Consider the following 24,534-nt stretch of genomic DNA (forward strand, 5'->3'; position numbering starts at 1 on the left):
AGGCTCCAGTGTACATTCATAATTCACTACACACTACTTAGCAGCGAACCCAAACTACAACAATTTACGGCATGAGAGCAGCACATTCCAAGCAGAGGGAGAACATTATATTTAGGCTGCTTTGTAGTTCATAATCCTCAAACCACCTCTTATCTTTAAAGGACAACTGAAGTGAGAAGAATATGGAGGCTGCCATTTTTATTTACTTAAAAAAAAATACCAGTTGCCTGGCAGCCCTGCTGATCTATTTGGCTGCAGAAATGGTGTCTAAATAACACCAGAAACAAGCATACAGCTAATCTTGTCAGATCTGACAATAATGTCAGTAACACCTGATCTGCTGCATGCTTGTTCATGGTCTAAAAGTATTAGGGGCAAAGGATCCACAGGATAGCCAGGCAAATGGTATTGCTTAAAGAGAAGCTGTCAGCCATACTAGCTCAGAAAACCCCCCACATATAAGTAGATAAATACTTGCTCTACTTACATAACATATGTATTGCACTATCCACGTTTTGACTTTAGGGATTTTTCTACAGAATAAAAAGAAAATCCTTTTTAGCATTTCACATTTTTACTGTGGCTATTTTGAAGCCAATCCTGATGTCATATCCTCCCTTACTCTCCTCTGCCTGATTTGCCCACCCTTCACTATAGAAAGCGCATTGTCTCGGCATGAGAAATATTGGCCAATCAGAGAAGAACAGAGCTGTGGGAGTGGAAAACAGCAGGGAAAGAGGCTTCAGCCAATCAGGCTGCGTTAGTCAAGTCTGAGGGGAAGTAGAGAAGCAAAAAAGGACAGACCAGCATGCCCTGCAACTTCCTTTTTGTGTACCAATTTTTGTGTGTACCAAATACGAGTCATATAAACTGGTGAATGATCATTTATCAACAAGAAAAGTAATAGTGATTTTAACTTTTGGATTGCCTGGTTAGCATCCTTTTTACTTGTTTACCAGATAAAAATAAAGAATCGATTTTTGATTTTATACTCGACAGTTACACTTTGAAAGGAAATAAATATGACAGCCTCCATATGCCTCTCCCTTCAGTTGCCCTTTAAAATGTCAATACTATTCGGCGCCCCCTACAGGCCAGAAAAAGTAATCACCCGTTTCTGGAAAGGAGTGTGCAAACCACGCATGCCACAATGTGTTCCTCTCCCAGTTCTTATACTGCAACAAAATCTGCATTTTGTTTCCAACTGTATCTTTTAACTGAAAATGGTGTTAAATCCACAGCATAAAATGATCTAAATCCGTGAATCTGACTGGCTGAAGAGCTACGGTCCATAACCAGGAAACGTTTATCAGAGGAGACACCTTGGTCCCCAGCGGTTTAAGATGTGTTTTATGTACTTTTGTGCTCGTGTACTATTAATGGAAACCCGGGGACAAAGAAATACCCCAAAGTATAGGCAGATGTTCATTAAACTGGAAACTCCCAGACAGAGGGGATTTAATTACAGCGATCTTCATAAGGAATTACACTAAACAGGGAAGTGCATGTTCACCAGATCACAGCTCACACTGAAGTAATAAACAGGAATAGAACAAGACCTCATTACAAGGACAAGCAGTGGTGATAATCTGCGGTGCTCATTAGAGGTCACAACCCAGGAATGAGGCTCTATATTGCAATCAGGGTGCCTGTGCAAAGATTTATTTCCACTACATGTCACTTAATAAAACAGATGTCGTAGCTAACATAAGCAATACATATAATGCACGCTTTGCAGACTGCTCTGTAACAGATATAGCCAAATGTTCATACAAAAATTAAATAAAACCTGATATAATAAAATCAGATATGAACAGCTCTATAGACACAACCCATCTGGTGTCCTTTGTCAGCTAAATGCTACTCTTGCTGGAGCAATGAAAGGAATGCCTCACTTCTCAATCATACACCTATATTAGAGGGCACCTGAAGTGAGAGGGACATGGAAGCTGCCATATTTATCTCCTTTTAAAACAAAACCAGTTGCCTGGTGTCCTGCTGATCTTTCATGCATCAGTAGTGTCTGAATCACCCACCTGAAAAAGGCATGTGGCAAATCCAGTGAAATATCTAATCTGCGGTGCTTGTTCAGGGACTATGGCTGAAATTACTAGAGGTAGAGGATTAGCAGTGCAGCCAGGCAATTTGCATTATATAAAAGGAAATACATATGACAGCCTCCATAGCTCTCTAACTTCAGGTGTTCTTTTATCTTTTATTTATCTGGCCAGCAATACAAGTGAATACAGACGGTTCACTACTTATAAATGACTCCAGTTTTACAACCTTGCATACATACTAAATTGTCTTCCTATAAAAAAACAAAAAAATTTATCACAAAAAGTTTTTATTAAATGCAACAAGTGTATACAAATATAAGAACAAAAGGGGTACACATTTCTGCGTATGAGTATTTGTACACGCTTTAGAAACATGTGGCTGGATAGTGTGCTGGTTAAGGGCTTTGCCTTTGACATGGGAGACCAGGGTTTGAATCCTGGCTAGGTTAAGTATCTATTCAGTAGGGAATTCAAGACAAGACTCCCCAACACTGCAGGGTGGCCTCCTGAGCGCGTCCCAGTGGCTGCAGCTCTTGAGCTCAGGATCCAAAGATATATTTTTTGTTACAACAGTTTATACAATACTGTAACCTGTAAGTAGTTAAAAACAAAAGTACACAAAAAATTAGTTACAGTGAACCTAAAGCCTACCAAAAAAAATGAGATTAACTCACCTGGGGCTTCCCTCAGCCCCCTGCAGCTGATCGGTGCCCTCGCAGCTCCGGTCCGATGCTTCTGGACCCGCCGGCGACGACTGCCGGTTTGGCCGTCACCGGCCGACAGGCATGGGAAAGCGAGTGATTGTTCGCGTTCCCAGCCTGTATATCGCCCCCTATGCTGCTATTGGGCCAGGAGGTCGCAATAGCAGCATAGGGGGCGATATACAGGCTGGGAACGCGAACAATCACTCGCGTTCCCATGCCTGTCGGCCGGTGACGGCCAAACCGGAAGTGTTCGCCGGTGGGTCCTGGAACGTCAGAGCGGGGCTGCGAGGGCACCGATCGGCTGCAGGGGGCTGAGGGAAGCCCCAGGTGAGTTCATCTCAGTTTTTTTGGTAGGCTTTAGGTTCACTTTAAGGTGGCCACACACGATACAATAAAATGATCCGATTTTACAGCAATTCGATAAAACCGATCAGATCTCCTGAAAAAAAATCGAAAGCTTTTTTTCCCATTCGACTGAAAAATCCGATCGGATTTCCAGTTTTCTTCGATTTTCTATCGATCCGGAATGCCAGATATTTTTCTTCAATATTTCGAAAGATTGTATGGTGTGTGTTAGATTGTCAATTTATTAATATACACACCCTAGCAATTTTGTCAGTGTTTTCAATCAATTTTATCATAATTAGGGAAAAATTGAACATACGTGTGTGGTACATTGGTCATATTTTTTAAATGTTACAATCAGTGAGAAAAATTGATTGCAATTTTTAAATTGAGCAGATATTTAAAAAATTGAATGGTGTATGGCCACCTTTAGGCCTTGTTCCCATCATTTCGCGCAGATGGCTGTGCGGTTGGAACACAACATGTCCGATCGCACGCTATCTGCGCTACGATGCGCTGCGCTAGAGATCCCCATGCATTGCAGTGAATGGGAACTGTGCTGCGATTCCGGAAAATGCAGCAGCACGATAGCACATTGCACTGCTGTGGAGCACATATGATGGGAACGGTAGAAGGACTGTCCTTGCCCTTCTACCGTTCTTGCGTGTCGCACACTATGCGCGCTGCCAAAATGCGCACGGGCTGAACGAGCATAGTCTGAACGAGCCCTTACCCAAAAGCAAATCATTTGCTCATGTTTTACTATGTATAACACATTAACTCAAATTGCAAATAAAGCCTGGAATCCAATTTGAGCGCTTGTGATTTCTAAGCTATTGCTAATGTGATGTTATGGGTGATTCTTAGAAAATCACTTCGCTCGAGTGGGATCCCACACATACAGCATTACATTAGCAAAAGCTTTTCAAATGAAAATCGCTTAGAAAAGCACTGCTAGTGGGTCCCAGGCCTGAATTCAAAGACAGTCTCCCACAACAGAACAGGTTTGTAAGTAGGGAACCACCTGCACTGAGCTCCATGCATACTATAAAGCAGGGCTGTGGAATTGATACAACAATTATCAAACTCTAACCAGGGGCGTAACAATAGACCCTGCAAGGGATGCAGCTGCAGGGAGGCCCAGAAGCTTCAGGGGGCCCAATGGGGGGGGGGGGTTATTTTCCCTGTCTGAGAGACTAACAACTAAGGGCACGGAGAGAAAACATTCTCTGCTCTCTGCACAATTGTTCTAATGACTGCATCTGCTCAGCCACTGTTGAGGAATAACACAGTTTTGCAGACAGAGATTAGTAGACAGTCCGTATTCAGTGTGCAGCAGGCTCTAGTGTACAGCGCCCAGCCCTCAACCTGTCTACCCCTCTACCCCTCCCCTAGAGCTGTGTACTGTAGTGATGCTGGAAAAGACTGCAGAGCCAGTTCTGCTCCATCAGAGATGGACAGAGTGAGTGTAATAAGATGAGGCTGGGAGCATTTCCTGCACACCATGTGTGTCCGTATGTGTGAAAACATGCACGTTATCACAGAAGCTAATGTCATTGATAGAGAAAAATGTGTGCAGTGCTTTAATGCAGGGGGGTACAGTGATGTCTAATTACGCCCTTGACTCTAACCCCTCAGTTTATGAAACCACCGACTCAAAAGTACCCAAAAATTGCTCCAACTCAGATTCCTCAACTCTGACTCCATAGGCCTGCTATAAAGAAGTCAGAGGTTTATTACCTGCATTGAATAGCAAATATTTAACCGGTCGTTTTTTTTGCAAGCGTCTCTCTTGGTAAAGAGGTAAAAGAGAAACTCAGCATTCTAAACCAACTGAACCCGTCACTGGGGTAATAATAAGGTTGGCACAATTGCTTCAATTGGACTCTGCAAGGGCACATGTGGGTAAGTAAGAGCCTGAATGCTTGCATGATACAGGAAACCTGGACTAGATTTATAAATTTAAGTATATCTATTTTGTTAAAAGGATGCACCAGGAGGCGGAACATAGTTGAGGTTGGTATGCTTCGTTCATGAGCAGCAGCACCTGCGGCGATTGGATTTAGGGCTTATTCACACTACATGGCATGCTGTCAGTTATGACACAATGCACATTTGGCATGATTCACAAAAGGTTTTTTTTATCAGTTTTCCTAGGTTTTCACCTTCTCTATGTTACTTTTTTAAGCGGTCAATGAGCAAAACTATAATATAATAGGGGTCAGAAATGTAATATTGAAATGAAGATAATCAGGATCAACCTATTTTTAGTGATTATTTTGCTTGTAAATGTGCTGAAAGGTTATTTTTTATCAAATAGGTGATAAGTAATTTATGAGAAGGTTTGTAAATAGAGCCTATTGTGTGCAATCCGAATTGTAACATAAAAAAAGTCCATAAACTTTCAAGTTATAATTCACAATACAGAGCACATGTCCAGGAACATTTCAGCGGACTATGCACATGATTTCCCATCAGGCTGTGTTGTGAAACATTATATATATATATATATATATATATATATATATATATATATATATATATATATATATATATATATATATATTCAAAATTATGCATATTCATAATCCTCCGCAGCTGTCAGTGTAAACCGTGTGACTACAAGCACGGCAGTTGTACATAATCTAGATATACCGTAACAAGTTCTGTTAATAATTCATATGTATGCATTTCAAACATTTCAGGGGTATATTACATATTTTCATGAATCATGCTGAACCAACCATGTACAGTGCAGCCATCATATAATTGTGCTAGTCATTAAGCAGTAGGGCACAGTGATTCATGGAAATACAGGATGTAATGCATACACAAATATTAGTACGGGGGAAGGGGGAGGTGTTCAGATTTCAGCATTCCTCACAGAAGAAATAAACAGCATGGCTTTACTGTGACACAGCATTACAGTCCCACAGCTCACGGTGTCCGGCTAAAAATAATACGGCTATCCTCAAGGCATTTAGAGAGCTTGAAAAATTTGATTTGGATTGTGGCCTGCAGTAAAGCCATTATTAACTCCAACAGAGTCCCTGACAGGAACTGCAGAGCTGCTTCCAATCTGCACAAAACAACAGAGCCTGCTTTTATTAGCAGCACAAATACTTCATCACTGGCCCACAGGTTGTCAGGTCACTATATCATGTGCTCGGCAAAATATATAGACCGTCGCCTTATAGAGGAGGTGATGAATGAGTGGCAGGAATGGATTTAACTAGCCCTTTAATCTCCTTATTGAATATCATAATGGATTTTTAGTGTGTGCGGTTCCTTCCATGCATGGACAAAGAAGGACCTTGCTTAACCTCTCTCTGGCTGGACTATGACAGACACACGATTCGTCAAACTATCCAACAAAAATTAATGAGGAAAATGTTACGCTTAAGTGTGTCACCCCGGCATCTGGACAATAACACTCTCTGTATGAGCTACTCTATCATTTTCCTGTGCACCTATAAGGGTGTTGCATTATCCATCCATTTCACACACAGAGAACTTAAGCTATGCGCACTGTCTACAGCTGTACACAACAACAGTCTCCTCACACAAACACAGGACTTGCAGACATCAGGTTTATGTGTCCTTTCACACCAAAACAAGAATGTCAGGAAACTGCTTTATGAGAATAATGAGGCATATAACTACTCCGTGAGTTCCATTTGACAGACCGTGCTGGCGAGGCTCCTCTCAGGACCGCTACAAATATGTTGCTCACTTGGGTGGAAGTCTGGCTCCCTTGTGTACTGGAAGTACCAGGCGCAATGCAGGAATTTATGTGCAACTGGATGGCTACACTAATGGTTGTAATACAGTATTAAGACATGGATCAAATGGATTTCATCTAGTGGCGTTATTAAAGGACAACTGAAGTAAGGGGGGGATATGGTGGCCTGAAACACTGACGCAACAAAAATGTTGTATATGTCACTAGCCACTGTTGACCACAGATGAGAATACCTGAACACCTGTAAGGTGCAGTGTCTGAGGAGATCAGACATTTCTATGATCCTATACAATAAAATGCAAGTGTCTCTGCGTCATCAACTGAATGGTTGTTTGTCCCTTGCTTTTTTGTACTGAGCATGTGCGCAGCCAGGGCAGTTAGGACACAGGGCCGGATCTGACAGTTTGCTGTGTGTGGTTCACAGAGGTTCTCATTGCATTGTGGGAAATAACAGCTTTTTCCAACTGCCAAGCAAGCAGCTCCCTGTGTGCGTATACTTCAGACAGTGGTGGGGAACCAGCAAGCGGGACGCGTATGTGCGCGCATTGCGGGGGGTAGCGGCTGTGACCTAGCGCCTGTTAAAAAAGTGAAACCTTTTTTACTAGTATATAATAAAGACTCATCATTATGCTGATGTTGCAGCAATTAAACTCAGAATTTTGCTTTGGCTTCCAATAGCCTTACAGAATACTATCCAATTGTTTAATAATGCAATTAAATCAATCAAATTCCAGTGTAAATTTTCTCTGACTGCAAACTTCCTCTCTAATCTTAAAGAGGAACTCCAGTGAAAATAATGTAATAAAAAAGTGCTTCATTTTTACAATAATTATGTATAAATGATTTAGTCAGTGTTTGCCCAATGTAAAATCTTTTAAATCCTTGATTTACATTTATTAAATGGTGACATTTTTACTGTTGGCAGGTGATGTAGCTGCTGCATGCTTTTTTGGCAGTTGGAAACAGCTGGAAACAGCTATTTCCCACAATGCAGCAAGGTTCACAGACAGGAAACTGCCAAGAGTACGTACTCAGAATTTCTTTGTGGGAGGGGTTTCACTACAATATCAGCCATACAGCGCCCCCTGATGGTCTGTTTGTGAAAAGGAATAGATTTCTCATGTAAAAGGGGGTATCAGCTACTGATTGGGATAAAGTTTAATTCTTGGTCGGAGTTTCTCTTTAAGTTCACAAGGGCAGGGACCACCTCCTAGTGTTTCTTATTCTGCTTTTAAAAGTGTACCTGAGGCAAACCTCGGGTACAAAAAGAAATGCTTACTTAATAAGAGAGAAGCCTCTAGACCTTATAGATGCTCACGCCATCCACTGGTCCCCGTTGCACGAGCTCTGGATTACTGTGCAGGCATGGCCACACTGGTGACACAAGAGGAACGTGGCCCTGAGGTTAAAGGGAACCTAAACTGAGAGGGAAATGGATGTTTGATTTTAAACAATACCAGTTGCCTGGTAGTCCTGCTGATCTCTTTGGTTGCAATAGTGGCTGAATCACACACCTAAAAACAAGCATGCAGCTAATCCAGTCTAACTTCAGTCAGAGCACCTGATCTGCATGCTTGTTCAGGGGCTGTGGCTGAAAGTATTAGATACACAGGATAAGCAGGAGTCAGGCAACTGGTATTATTCTAAAAGGAAAAATCCATATCCTCAGTTTAGGTTCCCTTTATGGAGGTTCCCGGGCAGTGGCGGGAGAAACAGAGGACAGTATGGGAAGCTTATGGAGGATCAAGAGGCTTCCCTCACCTTAGGTAAGTATTTGCTTTGTGAATTTAATTAGGCCTCGGGTTCTTCCCATGTATTATGTTCCCCAATATTTTATTTTGTACTGTGTGCAGCGCTACTGAAGATGCTGACGCTTTATAAATTAAAATACCAGTAATTCGTTTCTTCCAAGAAAATCAGTCAGAGCAGTTGGAAAATGAAAATGTAATCATAGGACAGAATTACCAATTTTTTTTTTTTTTTAACACGATTTTCAATTTATCAGAATGAAAGTTAAAGCGTTCCTAAACCCAGGACTTCCTCTCTGCTCTAAAAGATGAGCAACAGCATAATAACCTTTACAGAAAAACATGTCTGTTACAGCCCACAGAACTCCTAAGAGATGGTGTAGAACTGTTACTTCCTGGTTTGCTGCAAGCACATACAGGGTTAAATTACTGTTTTTACATATAGCCTGTCTGCACACTACAGCACAGATCAGACAGTGGAGAGCTCAAATTACAGTGGCTAATTACTTCCAGATAAGGGAGAACTAGACTGGCTGTTATCTCTAAATAGTGTGGATTTCTCTGTGGTTTCCTTCTCTCCTGTGGAAGAGCCTAAGTCCTCTTGAAACTATGATTTAAAGGTAACCTTAAAGTTAACCGAGCATCATTTTTAACACCCAGGGCAGCTCTATAGCAAATTAAAAATGCATTCTAAAAATGTGGTTTATTATTAAAAGAAAAACTTTCAATTTACCTCATTTTTTTTTACATCTAAGGGTTAAAATAGCCACTTTGTCCGTCCATAAAGGACCTGCGGTCTCTGAGCAGGAGATTGTGGAACACAGATAAGAAATCACCTCATTAGACTTAACTTACCACAAACAAACCCCCATTGTACTTCAAACAGAAAACATCAGTTACAGTTGAAGAATTTCACACCTAGCCTGGACAATGCTAGTTGTAAAACAGCAAGGGGTTGAGCTTCTGAACAATGGCAGCCCTTGCAGCTATTTGAAGCCAGGAGCTGCTTAGTTCACTTTAACTGAGAGGGATATGGATGTTTCCTTTTAAACAATCCAGTTGCTTGTCAGTCCTGCTGATCTCTGGCTGCAGTAGTGGCTTTATCACACACCTGAAACAAGCATGCAGTTAATCCAGTCTGACTTCAGTCAAAGAACCTGATCTGTATGCTTGTTCAGGGGCTGTATTAGAGACACACGATCAGCAGGAGAGTCAGGCAACTGGTATTATTTTAAAAGGAAAAAAATCCATATTCTCCTCAGTTTAGGTTCCCTTTAAGCGTACAGATTGCTTGATGTATGGCCAGCATCATAGGGCAACCTAAATCACAAGGCTAAACAGAAAATTATACCAGAGACCCAAGTCTGTGCCCCTCTGACAAAATGTACAGAAATGCGCTGTGGTAAGGGTGCAGCACACACCGGTAGCTACAGTCATTTACCCAAACACCGCAGTAATCAATATAATAATGACTAGATGGATGTGCATCGACTACAGTTCTTATTTACACTCAGTATGAAATGGCAAACCAAGCAGTCTGATTGGAAAAGATGGTCTCGCTATAAATTACACCATAACACAGGGCTGTGAAACAAGCCTAACCAACATTGGTTTTATTTATGACTGGACGGCAGTGAGAGCCATCAGTACTGATAATTATGAGCTGTCATACAGGAGAAGCCCAGCCAAGTGTCATCCTGAATGAGACCTTTTGCCTTGCAGTTCCAGTACAAGAGATCTCTGGAGATTATGTTCTCTGATTACTTGCAATGATTTTTATGTACAGAGGACAGTAAATACAATTTACGGCACAACAGATGCTAAGTGCTGAAGCAGGCAATATTGGATAAGGCTTTCTCAGACTTTCTGCAGAACAAATACAACATTACAATCAGACACACGTGTGGGCTTATTTTTAGAAGGTAAACCATTCTGCTTGTATGTGTGAGTATTTATGCTTACTGCATACAGACATAATATTGCCCCCAAGCCAATGACAAGAGTAGACCACGAACAAGCACCAAATCGCATGGTTAGAAAGACAGTGCAGTCTATGCGCTTCTGATGTCTTGCCTAACCCACACACTGTGTGGATCGGCCTAACACAAACACCCTCTCCAGCAATGTATTTAACAATTAATTCTAGCAGACCCTTAAAGGGTAACTGAAGTAAGAGGTATACGAAGGCTGCCATATTTATTTCCTTTTAATCAATACCAGTTGCCTGGCAGCCCTGCTGGTCTATTTCTCTGCAGTAGTATCTGAATAACACTAGAAACAAGCATGCAGCTAGTCTTGTCAGATCTGACTTTAAAGTCTGTAACACCTGATCTGCTGCATGGTTGTTCAGGGGCTATGGCGAATAGTATTAGAGGCAGAGGATCAGCAGGGCTGCCAGGCAACTGGTATTGCTTAAGGCTGCTTTCACAGTGAGACGTTACAGGCGCACGTTAGTGCAGCCTGTAACGCAGCCCCACCGCACAGTAATGAAAAATCAATGGGCAGCTCACAGTGCCCACGTTGCGTTACATTGTAACATCCGTTGAGTGCTGCATGCTGTGCGTTATGCGCGGCTAAGCCGCGTTAGACTATGCACACATGCTCAGTAGTTTTGGGGAGGAGTGGAGAGCGGCAAGGCACATGGGTAATTAATATTCACTGCACGGTGTGACGTGCAGTGTTTACTTCCTGAAGCGGCCGCTCTGTGCGGCGATTGGCCGGGCGGGACCACGTGATGCCGCATGCGTCCAAGAGTATGCATCACGGCATCACGGACGCTAGAGTGAGGTGCACAACACGGCTCACTGACGTCCACATCAGAGAGCACCAGGCGTTGCGTTAGGGGCACGTTATGTGCCCTATAACATCCCCTAAATGCAACGTCCTGGTGTGTAAGTAGCCTAAAAGGAAATAAACATGGCAGCCTCCATATACCTCTCTTCAGTTCCCCTTTAAAAATTACTTCCCGAAGACAAATACACTGAGAAAGAGGTGTAAGCCAAGGTAGAGAGGGGAATCAGCCTCTTTGAGAACACCTAAACAGAGGGATATGGTGGCTGCCATATTTAATTCCTTTCAAAACAATACCAGTTGCTTGGCAGTCATACTGATCTCTAGGGCTGCAGTAGTGTCTGAATCACACACCTGAAACAAGCATGTGGAGAATCCAGTTAGGGCTGGTTCACACTCTGCTTTTTCAGCGTTTTGCTGATGGGCGGCGATCAGCAAGGTGCTGCTGCCAATATATCCCTATGGAGACATTTACACTGTAGCGTTTGCAGTTGAATGCAGCGTCTTTGTTGAAGATTGCGCTGTGATTCTCATTCTATTGAACGGGAATCACAAGCGCAAATCGCGCTGTACCCCGAGATTTTGCCCACTGAATCCCGATTGCAGACCTGAACACGATAATCGGGAAGCGGCGGGCAAGTGCCCAATGTCAGAGCGCCTGGTCTGCAGGCTGACAGGGGTGTCAAACTCAAATACAAAGTGGGATGAACTTGAACAATGGGACCAAGTTGTGGGCCAAATTCAATGTCTAGTGGCCACCTCCCTTTTCCTAAAAAGTTCTCGGATGTCTAATGTTCCCCTTCCCTCCCTTTACAGTTTCCTGGTGAGTAGCGTTTCCCCCCTTCCCATACAGTTCCGTGGTGTCTAGTGGCCTTATTCCCTCCCCTTTACAGTTTCCTGGTGAGTAGCGTTTCCCCCCTCCCCATACAGTTCCGTGGTGTCTAGTGGCCCTATCCCCTCCCCTTTACAGTTTCCTGGTGAGTAGCGTTTCCCTCTCCCCATACAGTTCCGTGGTGTCTAGTGGTCCTATTCCCTCCCCTATACAGTTCCCTGGTGTTTCTCCCTCCCTCATATGGCTTCCCTGGTGATCTAGGCCTCTACCTCCAATATAGCTTCCCTAGTAGTCTATAGTGGGTCAAACACTAGGCAAAGTGGGGAAACCACTTGTGGACCAAATAGGATGGCTCTATGGGCCAGAGGCCAGAGTTTGCGATGCGAGGTCTATGACGGAAAGTATTTGAGACAGAGGCTCAGCAGGACAGTCAGCAACCTGCATTGTTTAAAAGGAAATAAATACCATAGGTCGTCCTCCATATTCCTCTCAGTTCAAGTAAGCTTTTAACCAACTTACAGCTGCAAAACAGCATCCATCCATTCCTGATGGCCATAATCTCCAATATAAAGTAATTTCGTTGTGTTACACAATGACAAAGTGAATTGAATATAAGGTGAGCTGTATGAATATTGCTTTAGATTTTTGGATCTGCTGCAATGTCAGCGAAATGCGAATAGTTTCTATTTTATGTAGCCATTCCAAAGTATGCGCAGTCTATTTAGCTGACTTATATGAGAGTCTATAGAATCTGCAGCATAACATTTCCTCTATTGTAAATAAATGAGATACCTTGCAGGCCTGTGAAGGATGCACACAACATTTACAAAACATAAAACTGTTCAAATATTTACTGCATTGTAAAACAGAGGACAGAGCTGGTCCTATAATAAACAATAAATCTCCTGGGTTTACCAGCTACAAGGTATACATCTTCCAGCTAGTAAAAGGCCCAGCACACTGACACATTTGTCAATAGCATTCACACATAACAAATCACGCTCTGCAGCTGAAACCTTGTATAGTCCTAGCAACTCACTGGTGACACATAAGATATGCAAGCTCACATGCTGTGCAATGGCCCTAGATTATTGTAAAAATATACATGCAAGCGTGCGGAGGGTAATACATCAACAGCAAACAACCATACTATACTGGCCCACAGCAACATCACGCATCAGCCACAATAATGAGTACTGGTGCATAAGGAGACAAACAGGGAAACAAAGACATGGTCTTTGCGATCTTAGTCTACCCTAATGAGTTTTAAGGTGGCCACTAATGGTCCAATTTCTACCGGAAAATCGTTAGAGCGATCAGAAATTCTGAACGGATTGGCTGTAAATAATCTCAATTGATGGGCACAATCTATTACGATTATAAAAACATCGTCCAATTGGATTTTCATCAAACCAAAACCATTTGGATTTTCTTGTTGGCTGGGATGAATAGGAAGCAAAGATTGGTTCGTTGATAGTGTAATGAACGATTTTTTCTTCCGGTCAGAATTATCTGATCACTCAAATACTTTTTTGCAAGAAATGTGATAGTTAGTGGCCACTTTAAGGTTTAGTTCAAACAAGCTGGCTTGATCTGCATAAGAACGCCAGGACTCCAGAAGTTACCAGGGCTGTGGAGTCTGTACAAAAATCATCAGACTCAGTTTATGAAACCTCCAACTCCAGTTACCCAAAATATCTCCGACTCCTTAGTCCAATTCCTAATATTGCGCAGACTCAGACTTCTTGACTGACTACACAGCCCTGGCAGTTAGAGAACTATTCAGTCACTAGTGTGTAATCACAATGATGCAATAATGAATGCAGGGGTGTGTTTCTTTATGGAAAACAGCCCCCACAGCTGTCAGGGATATTTCACACTAGGAGCTGATCCGCAAGTTTTGACAGATCGATCCTAGGATGCGGTTAGAAAGGAAACGAAATTCTGTGACACTTTCAAGTTACCTTCCAGAGCGATACGTTGAAACACATCTGGGAGCTTTTAATCGTCCAGCACCTGCATTTTCCTGTTGGGTGAACTAGCGCCGCTGATCAGCGTCAAACTGCAACTTCCCAACTTCATAACGAGTGCATGAAATCAGATTCGTGCATGCGTTATCTAATGTAAAGAGCCCTCAGAGAAGCAGTTAGCAATCACATCTTAGTACATGAAAAGCTTCAATCCATCCTGCCATCTGTTGAAATGCCGGATTGGGAAAGTGAGTGGATTTGTGAGCTGGAACTAGATCTTGAAATAAACCTTTGGTGGCATAAACCACCAGCAGCTAATGAGCACCTCTGTCTATCTCCACACCTGGCCCAGAACTGCAGTAGCCAAAAGTGACCTTGCACTGAGAAGTGATGAAAGCAACGACTTAAAGTGAACCTCCAGACTAAAAATTGACTCAGCTGCACTGGAAAGGCCTGGTGTTTCTTTAACTGTTTCTCAGCATCAGAACTTTTTTTCTCTTATACAAGCCTCATTTTTAGCTGCACAGAAAAGAACTGCCCGGGCTTTTTTCCCCTAATGCTGTGCAAAGCATGATGGGATTTCTGATGTTGTTCTCGTTCTGCTGTTTTGGTGCAATTTTTTTTTTTAATTTTTAATTTGACATTTGAAGCCTAGCGCATGCAGCTGGGAGGGGTGATCAGGACACAGGACAGTTGGAACTGTGTCTCCTGCTCTCTGTCACCTCCTTTCAACCAAAAAGATGGCTGCCCCCATGACAAAGATGGCAAAGATTGCCTGTTCTTTTAAAACGGGGTGGGTAAGAGATTATATTACCTATCTATTCTAATTAACATAACTAATGCAACTTAATGACAGTATGTTTGTTTAGGCTGAAGTTCCCCCTTAAGCAATGCTTTTGGTTTAAAAGTCTGGGAATACAGAAACTGCTAAAAAAAATGGCTGCTCCCACTTTGCTTGGCTGGTGCATTACACAGATTCAAACACAAACCTAATTCAAAATCAATTCTAAGACAAATGCAAAGTGGCAGAACAAGACAGCCATAAAGCAGGAAGGTCTCAGCCTGTGAGGTAAGAAACTAAAGAACACTGACTCATCATTTTATACGCTCCATGAAGAGAACTACACTGACCTTCTGTGCTAGATAAATATGGAATGTCTAAGCTGAGACTTGCATGTCTAGATTTCTCCTCAGCTTGAAAATAGAGAACTGACTAGAAAGACAAGATCCAAGCATTTCATGAACAAGAAAACCGCACAGCACCACATGTGCACAAGTTCTCCTATACTTTAACTTCTGTGGTAACAATTCAACATTCAGGTGTGCTTTAAAGAGGAGCTGTTAGGTATAGGGTCTCGGAGAAAAAAACACATATCAGTAGCTAAAGATTGGCTGTACTTACATTACATATGCATTTCACTCTCCACGTTTGGATTTCACAGAATTTTTATATAGTATTTGCAGAGAATGATGCTCCTGACAGCTCATGGCAGGTTCCATGTTTGTCTGTCTCCTATGAAGCCAAATGTCTTGTCATGTCCTCCTGCTTCCTGATGATTCCACTCACACAAAAGATCCCTAATGGAAAACACTACTGTGCAGTGAATATTGATTAGCCATGTGGCTAGGAACAATAGCGGACTCCTGCAGTGTACTCTGCCAGGAGATTTTTCAGTGCTACACTGTTGTAACATGAGCCTGTACTTTCTCACTAGCAGCCGAGGGGAGGACCCAAGCAGCCCCAGAATGCTTTGCAGTATGGTATGCGGCCTGTCGTCCTTTTGAGAGCTTGGGTCTAACATCCTTGCAGTTCAGCACACATTAAAAGTAAGAGATTTTTAACTTCAGTATTGCCTTTTTGGCTTCCTTCTAAACTGTTTAACACAGGAGAATAGAGGTTTAAATTAGCTTTTGCAGCCTGACAGTTACTCTTTAAGACTATTCATTCCACCTGCCCCATTAGGTGCTGTTCCTGAGGTAACCAATACAATCTGCTGTATTGATACAGGCGGCTCTGACTGAGGAATTCAGCAGGGGGAGGAGCACTTCACAAATCATGCCTAGCCTTCACTGCTGCACAATCTGTAAAAGTGCTATCAAGCACTTCTTAATCTGTGACAGTTTAGGAATGGATTCAAACTTTTCTTAACTGTAGTGCAGTTCTAGAAATTCACGCTGAACTGCCGCTAATGAGTAGAATTTAAGAAGTTTATTATCATGCAGAACAGTTCCACCTGCTGGTTGGAACAGTTTAAGAAGAAAAAACGGTCGGTAATGCTTTGGTAAATCTGGCCCACAGAGCATTTCTCTCAGTTTTTCTTGTGCCCTGTGCAAGAGTTGTGCAGGTCCACTAAAAAAAAAAAAAAAAAAAAAGAGCCCCCCCCCCCCCCCCTCCAAAAAAACCCCTGAGAATTCATGCAACTGCAGTCCTGGACAACAAGCTATAGCAGTTTTCAGTTACATATGTGACATAAGTGACAGATCTGAGACAAAGGTGCACATGTAAGAATGGTCTGTGGCAAGTTTTCGTTGGATGGTCTGTGGTCTCTGAGCAGCTGAGGGGGAACATTGGCAAAACTGTTCTAGCAAACAGCTCCTGATTGGAGTCATTGCTCCTTATTGTGTGGCATCTCCAGATGTTTTGATTCCCAAGCCCATGCTATATGAAAGTTAGATGCAAAAATGTGCTTATAAGTCCTCATCATGAATGAGTATTTCTCTTTCGATTTTCATCTGTATAAAATATATGAATAATTAATGTGTTTTCTGAGTAGGCACATCCGACGGGTGGCATAGATAAAGTATAGTAAGTGGTGTGATCAGTTACCATGACAACCTGACAAGCTGCTATACAGCCAACATAGGAATGAATGGAAAAATTATCATACAGAAAATCAAAGAAAAAAAAAACTGCATGTGCTGCTAGTTTACATGGGTCTGTCACAGCCTGGTCATTAGACTCTGCCAAAGAACTTCTAATGGTTTTATCACTAAATACATTAATATCTTAACCTTAAGGGCCCTTGCACACTAGCTGCACAGCATTGTACTCCCACTGCATCTGCAAAAACATTTCCATTACTATTGCTCTGCAATTTTGACATGATTCTCAGGCACATAAATGTTAATGCATTTTTCAAATTGCAAACGCAGTGGAAAACCAATGCAGCACTGCTAATGGGCAAGGTATCTAAGAGTCACTGAGTACAGAAGTATAGGAGCTTCCTTTATTACATTTTCTTCTGAAGACCATCTAAGGTCGAATTAGAAAATTGACAGCTGAGCTAGCTCTATGAGTTTAGCACTGTCCCATATGTCTCATTTTGATGGCATAAAGATAGGTGGCTTAGCCCTGCCCACTGCTTGTTGCGCTTCTCCTAGCTTGGACTGTGGCTTCAGCACTGCCCTGTATGTCTCAGTAATGAACTCATGGCACTAGCCTTTGACTTCAGATGGACCTATAGCTTCAAAAAAGTGAGCTTGTCAAACATGTCTCTCCTACAAACAGATACTTGGAGTTCAAAAGTGCTGCTGCTGTCAAAAATCTATTTGATCTCCTCCAGCATAATTTTTATTTACTCTGCTTTATATCATTCAGATCTAATAGGATACAGAAAATTAACATATTTAGTGTGCTCAATGTAACAGTCTGAGAACTATAGTGGGTGTAGTGTAATAGTTCTCCATAGTAAATGTATGCCTTTATAACCAGACAACGGCACTTGTGAAAAAATACAGATTAAAAAAAACGCTCTTTTGTCACAATTTAAACCAGGGTAACACTTATTTGAATTGCATGCGTTTTAGAAAACACTCATGTTTTTTGTGTGGCCCACAGACTATCATCATATCGATAGGTGTTTTAAAAACGCTCAACAAGTTCATTCTTTTTGCATACTGTATGCAGACCGTGTGGGTCCTGCATGCAATTCTTTTCAATAGTGAAAAGAAAAACACGTGCGTTTTGCCTAAATAAGAAAAACTAATTTGTAGGGTTTTTTTTAATATTCATATATAACAAGTAAAAAAGAATTCAAAACGCAAGAAAAACGCATAAGAATGCAACAAACTCCCATAGCAGAAAACGTATAGTTTTCTGCATGGACACGTGTGAACTTGGCCTAAGAGTCATGTGTGCGTCGTGTGAACTTGGCCTAAGAGTCATGTGTGCGTCGGGAGGGGGGGCGGGGGTTATGGGAGGGGCTTTGTGGGAAAGACAGTCACCAAGTTCCATGGTCATTCAACTTTTTGCAGCTATCTGGATAAGCAAGGTAAGAAACAACAGTACTATCAGTACACACTCTTTAGATATATATATATACTTGGGTCAATTATGGGGCCACATTAACACTATAAATCTGACACCCAATGATGAATTGGATCTTCGTTGCATGCAAAATATTAAAATACTCTATTTCACAAACCATATTTTACAATGTTTGGAAATGCCCAACTTTACTAAGTTTTTGCCAGGTAGAAAACACAAGTGTTTTCACAAAAAATACTAAGATTAAAAATGAAATCGTAAAAATACTCTGCAAGTGTGTGCTTGTGACTACATTCATGCAAATACGCCAACAGCAACTCTCTCTGTGATCATATATGACCCAGACCAGCACAATTCTTGACACACAAGACCGTTTCCCATTAAACTAGATACGTTCTGCAGAATTACTTATGTTTTTCAACCAAGAGAACCTTCATAAAACAGGCCCACTAAGTAAGGAGCAGAGGTTATGTGACCCATGGCAACCAAATTGTATTTACGGTAATTTTCACACCACTGCAAAGTACAGCTTCTGTTAGTTATCCTTAATGCCCCTCACATTCTATTACATCTCCAGACGTTTTATTTTTTTCTATATAAAACTTTGTATAAAATGCAGACAAGTCAAAACACAGAGGTAGTCATGACAAAGATCTTCTACATCTCCCTGCCCCCTAATTAGAAAGAGCCTCAACAGAGGTCTGCCAAAGGTGAAACCGGACTTATATTGCAGTTCGTGAACCTTTTGGAGTCATTTCTGCACAAATTACTCACTAGAAGGAGAGGAGACATTCTTGTTAATTGAAGGTCACAGCAACGGAAAACTGACAGTAGGCTGGAAGCCAACTACGTCCAACACAAAATGAAGTTCTGGCCACACCTGCACTGTAACAAAGGCCCCGCTCACGCGGTAACGTACAACGCCGACATCCCATGATCCATCAGCCTGTCTCTATCCCACCGGACACCAGGAGTCATAAAGATTTATTGCATCATGTCCACCGGGAACGTTTTACCCAGTAAATGAAAGAAAAGAAAATCTGCTTTAATAATGAAAATAACATTTCCCACAGTAGTCAGCCCAGCTACATCTCACCGACACCGGGGTTAAATCTGAAATTGGTAATTAACCTCATCCCTCGCCCCTGTGAAAACACGGCTTACAGAGGGTCAAATATCATGAAAAGGTTCCGCTCCTCTCAGGGGAATCTGCATGATTAGAGAGCTGTCATTTGGCTGATTTTAGCACTTGATTTGCATTTGCATATTATAAACGCGTATCATTCTGCAGGTAGGACATTTTAACGTACGAAATTAGAAGTACTTGCCGATTACGCTCTAGGTTATCCTTGAGCTCTCGAATGTGGCATAATGATTGCAGATTTGTAACTTTGTACAGTAATCTTCTGTCCCGTATATTATGGACGTTAAAATGACATTTACAGACCGTGCGCTACTCACAAGCGGCTCAAGTTACATTTTATACAAATGGTTCATGTACTATTTGTACAGAATTTGTTATTACAGTACACACTTTTGTTGTTACATGTTACAGTGTTGTATAAACTGTTGTACAGTGTTGAAAACAAATTGAAAAAACAAAAAATTGTTCACAGGTGATCCTTGGTTTACAAATGCCTAAACGACCTGTCACTAGGAACACTGGGGTCAGAGGTGAGAGAGGAAAGGGAGGGGAGTGGATGGTGCAGAGAGGAAGACCAGGTGGAGAGGGAGAAGACGTAGTAGGGAGGAGTGAAAAGGGGACACAGAGGAAGACCAGGGGGATAGAACTGACACACAGAGGGAGCATGGAGGAGCGAAGGAAGCACAGAGGGGGACAGGGAGAGAGAAGTATGGTAGGCACGCCCAGGAAGACCAGAGGAAGCACAGGGGCATAGGAATAGGCACATGGAGGGGACAAGGAGGAGCACAGGGGGAGAAAAAGTGGCACAGAGGGGACATAGTGGAGACACAGGGGCACAAAGAGACCAGGGGAAGAACAGCAGGCAAAAAGGGGACACAGTGAAGACAAAGGGGGAACACAGGAGGCACAAAGAGGTCACAATCGGGGCAGTGAAGTCACAGAGGGGGCACATGAGGCACAAATAGAGCAGTGGAACCATGGGGGTGGCACAGGAGGCACAAAGGGGTCACAATGGAGGCAGTGGAGGCACAGAGAGGGCACAAAGGGACACGGAGCGTTTGTGAACTGGGGACTACCATATGTCTAAATCCAAAGCGGTTTCTGCCACATTTCACTATTTAAAATACATGACTTGACTTACAAACTAATTCAACTTACAACTTCCACAACATAACCGGTTTGTAAGTACATTAAAAGCTATAAAGAAAGAGCACTCCATCACCTTTCAGCACTGGTGAACCAAAGGTGTCTCATGGCCCATGTTCACTAACTGCTTCCAAAGTATGAACAGTGCTCAAATAATACATGAAATTTTAGTTAAAAAATAAAATAAAAAAAAAAAAATAATAAAAAAAAAAAATCGGTCTTGAAATTTTGATTACATGACAAGAACCACCTGAACTGAGGATATTCAGACTCTTATTGGAGGGGTGGGAAATGTCCATGAATGAGTAATTCCAGCTGGACTGTGACTCGCATCCTTAGGCCCCGTTCACACCTGATCATTTTGCCAGCGATTTCGGCAAAACGCCCAAGCGCTAGTGCTTTTGAAAGCGCTAGTGCAATAGAAACCTATGGGCCCGTTCTCACTTGGGCGATTTAATCGCCCCTAAAAATTTGTATCCTGCACCATTTTCAGGCGATTTCCCAGCAATCGGTTTAGTGCTAAAGAAGCGCTAATCGCAATTGCAGATAATCACCCCACGTGTGAATGGCGTTAATCGACAAAAAACGCAAAAGCGCTAGTGTTTTGCATTTTAGAAGTGTGAATGGGGCCTAACAACTGACTCCTCACTCCTTGTGGGGCACATCTATTAAGAGGTAGAAAAAAAGGGGGACCCTAGAGCCCAACACAGTGTAGTATGTATTGGAGTAGGGAGAAAAGTAGATAGTAAGCAATTATACTTACAAACCAGGGTTACCGCATAGGCAACCACTGTAAATGCAGGTGGGGAGATTGGGCCCGCCCCCACTCAGGACTAAGATGTCGCTATTTGTAGATCAGTAAAAACGGTATAGACACCCCTCTACCCCGGGGTGGACACTGGTATTGTAGAATATGAACAGAGCCGCCAAAAGAATAACATATGCTAAAATTGTTAAAATGTTAGGGAGGCAGTGGTGGACTCACCATCCCCAAACAGACACAAAGCTGTTGATTTTTCAGCACAAAAAAATGTATTCACATACTCCAATTATAACAGGCAACGCATTTCGCAGGTATATTCTTGCTTCCTCAGGCAATAACAGAAGGAGTATCACACTACAGGACAGAGACAAAAAGGAGACAGACTGCTGTGTATATCGTTGTAGTTAGACATGTGTATATCTATATATACATATGTATAAAAGGCAAAATCAAGCTGCTGGTGTATATTAAATTAGAAGTGCATAAGGTTATGTAGCCAGGATGTGGGAGCAGTAGGGAGTGAGAACAAGATGGTGAAAAAATGAAAATCAGTGTAGCTAAAAGTGTGTGTATGTAATATATATAAACATTTTTAATATATATATATTATTTTTAAGGGACTAGGGACTTACCAGCAAGAAGTCCAGTACATGTCTAGCACCTCTGCACCGGTCACAGGCTGCGCTGACGTGCTATATACTAGTGTTCTCAATTAACCAATTGCAGGGTTTGGGGAGGTGGTGGGCGGGATGGGGGGGTGGTGGTTAGGGGTGGTGCCCCAATAAGCTCGCTCTAGGTAGGGCTATGTAGCGTGGTGCGGGCAGGGTTGCTACGCAAGCAACCCTGCCCGCACCACGCTACATAGCACATACGCGAAACGTGTTGCCTGTTATAATTGTATGAATAAAGTATGTGAATACATTTTTCGTGCTGAAAAATCGACAGCTTTGTGTGCGAATCCACCACTGCCTCCCTAACATTAACAATTTTAGCATATTTTATCCTTTTGGCGCCTCCGTTCACATTCTAAAACTATTAAGAGGTGGTAAATTAAGACTGCCAGTTTGTATGATTAACACCAATAACTCCAGCATCATCCTGTTTATAGAGGTGCTATGAAGAACATGGCTAGTGCCACACTGAACTAGCAGAGATATAGGGAGAGGGAGAGAGAGATTTGATATTTTGTCACACAAAGCCGACAGTTGGTTACTGCTTCTTTTTATAAACGTAAAAGTTATACTGATAGGCTTCATTGTGCTTCTTTAAATGACCTGTTCAAAGACATTCCAATCCCAGGGATATTATTGGGGCACTGGGCCATTTCAACGAAACCTGCTCCAGTGCCAGTTCCTGTTCCCAAAGTAAGGCCATTCTAGGTTTATTATTATGACAGTAAAATTAAAAGAACCTTAAAAAGCATAACAAGGAGCTCCTAGAGTTTTAGTATAATGAACAGTTCCTAAGCCAGAAAGAAGAAATACTCATTAAAACAAAGGTGACTTCCATGAATTTTAAAACTGTTCGGTAATAAAGGAAAACATTTTATTGCTAGAAAAAGCTGCCATGAGGTCCCCAAATAATTACATGTATAGTATAAACTGACCATGGGCCATTTAATCCACAGATGTGGAGTCCAATGATCTGCATTCAATGATTTCCATTGCTCTAGCCACATTACAGCTTCATACCTCAGCAATGCTCATCATTAACCATTTACAAGAGATTCTGAGATAGAATTAATTTCCTATCATCAAGAAAAGCTTCATTAAGCGATACAAACTAGTTCAGATAAAGAACAATACAGTAATAAGCTTGTACTATAACAGAAAACATCCTGCTATATAGCTGTATCACCCATCCACCTCACCCCCTTCTTCCTGTAAAACAACTGCGACCTGAACAAAACCACACAGCAAATCATTCTTCTATGGCAACCAATATGTATAAATGCAATAAAATTGCCTGCAGGGAATTTATATTGTAGGAACCCTTAAGCTTGCTACATTGTATCTATTTAAAGAAGAATTACAATTACCACATATACAGTGACATAAATGCCTTGCACATCCTGTAGCCTAAAAATAAATACAAGCACTGCAATAGCAATTTTTATCTTCTTGGTACAAAAAGCTTTTTTCATTTTCCCTGGCCTGTGATCACATGATTGTCCTTACAGGAAGCTGCCAACTGCTGGTAGAGCACTTCACCAGATATCACTCACAGTATGCATCTAGCAGCACTGGCGGTTTAGGTAAAAGAGGGCCCTAGGCATACGGTAAATGAATGCGAGTCATCTTTCACATTCACACTATACTGACCGTAAACTTGTGACCTTTACAGCTCTTGACTTGTGGGGGCCCTAAGGAGCATAGGGCAATTGCCCAGTTTGACCCTATGGAAACACCAGCCTTGTTTGGGAGTCTACCTCGTTTTAGAGGGGACATTCTTGGGCCTATATTACCTGAATAATGTTGATACGTGGATTATTTGCATGGTTATGGTATTAATTAGCAATTGTGGATGAAATCATTTCACAATGATTTTCACCAGTGTTTCTTAGTCCATGCAGTGATTTCCTCTTCAAAGTAGTTGGTGCCTGTTTTTAAAGTACTGTACACCTTTGACCTAAAAAAAAAAAAAAAAAAAAAAAAAAAAAAAGATAATTCCCTCAGGAGGGGGAAGTCTCTGAATCCTAATGAGGCTTCCCTGTCCTCCTCTGCCCTGTTGTTCCAGCCCTGGCTCCCCTGGACAGCACATGGTAGCAATATTTACATCTGCAGTTCTGTGTAGGCGCAGGACCAGCTTTCCCTTGGGCTCTGGTGGAAACTGTAGAGCCTGAAGAGGTCTGTTCTCCTGGACAGGCAACGCTTGCTATTTCTGTAGGAAGCTGGTACTGCAACTGCACAGGGGCACAGATGTAACTATTACTGTGTGCTGCAGTGCTGGATCGCTTATACTTAGAAGGAAGTCTCTTTAGGATCCAGAGTCTTACCCCTTCTGAGGTAAGTACCCCCACGGGC

At 42.1% G+C, this 24,534-nt stretch overlaps 1 protein-coding gene across 3 annotated transcripts in view; it reads right to left on the bottom strand.

Annotated features, from left to right (window-relative positions):
* Positions 1 to 24,534, bottom strand: part of PPP2R2B (protein phosphatase 2 regulatory subunit Bbeta) — a 477,586-nt gene that overhangs the window by 138,505 nt on the left and 314,547 nt on the right. The window lies entirely within an intron of this gene.

This window comes from Hyperolius riggenbachi, chromosome 3 (genome assembly GCF_040937935.1).
Source record: "Hyperolius riggenbachi isolate aHypRig1 chromosome 3, aHypRig1.pri, whole genome shotgun sequence".
NCBI classification, from domain to species: domain Eukaryota; kingdom Metazoa; phylum Chordata; class Amphibia; order Anura; family Hyperoliidae; genus Hyperolius; species Hyperolius riggenbachi.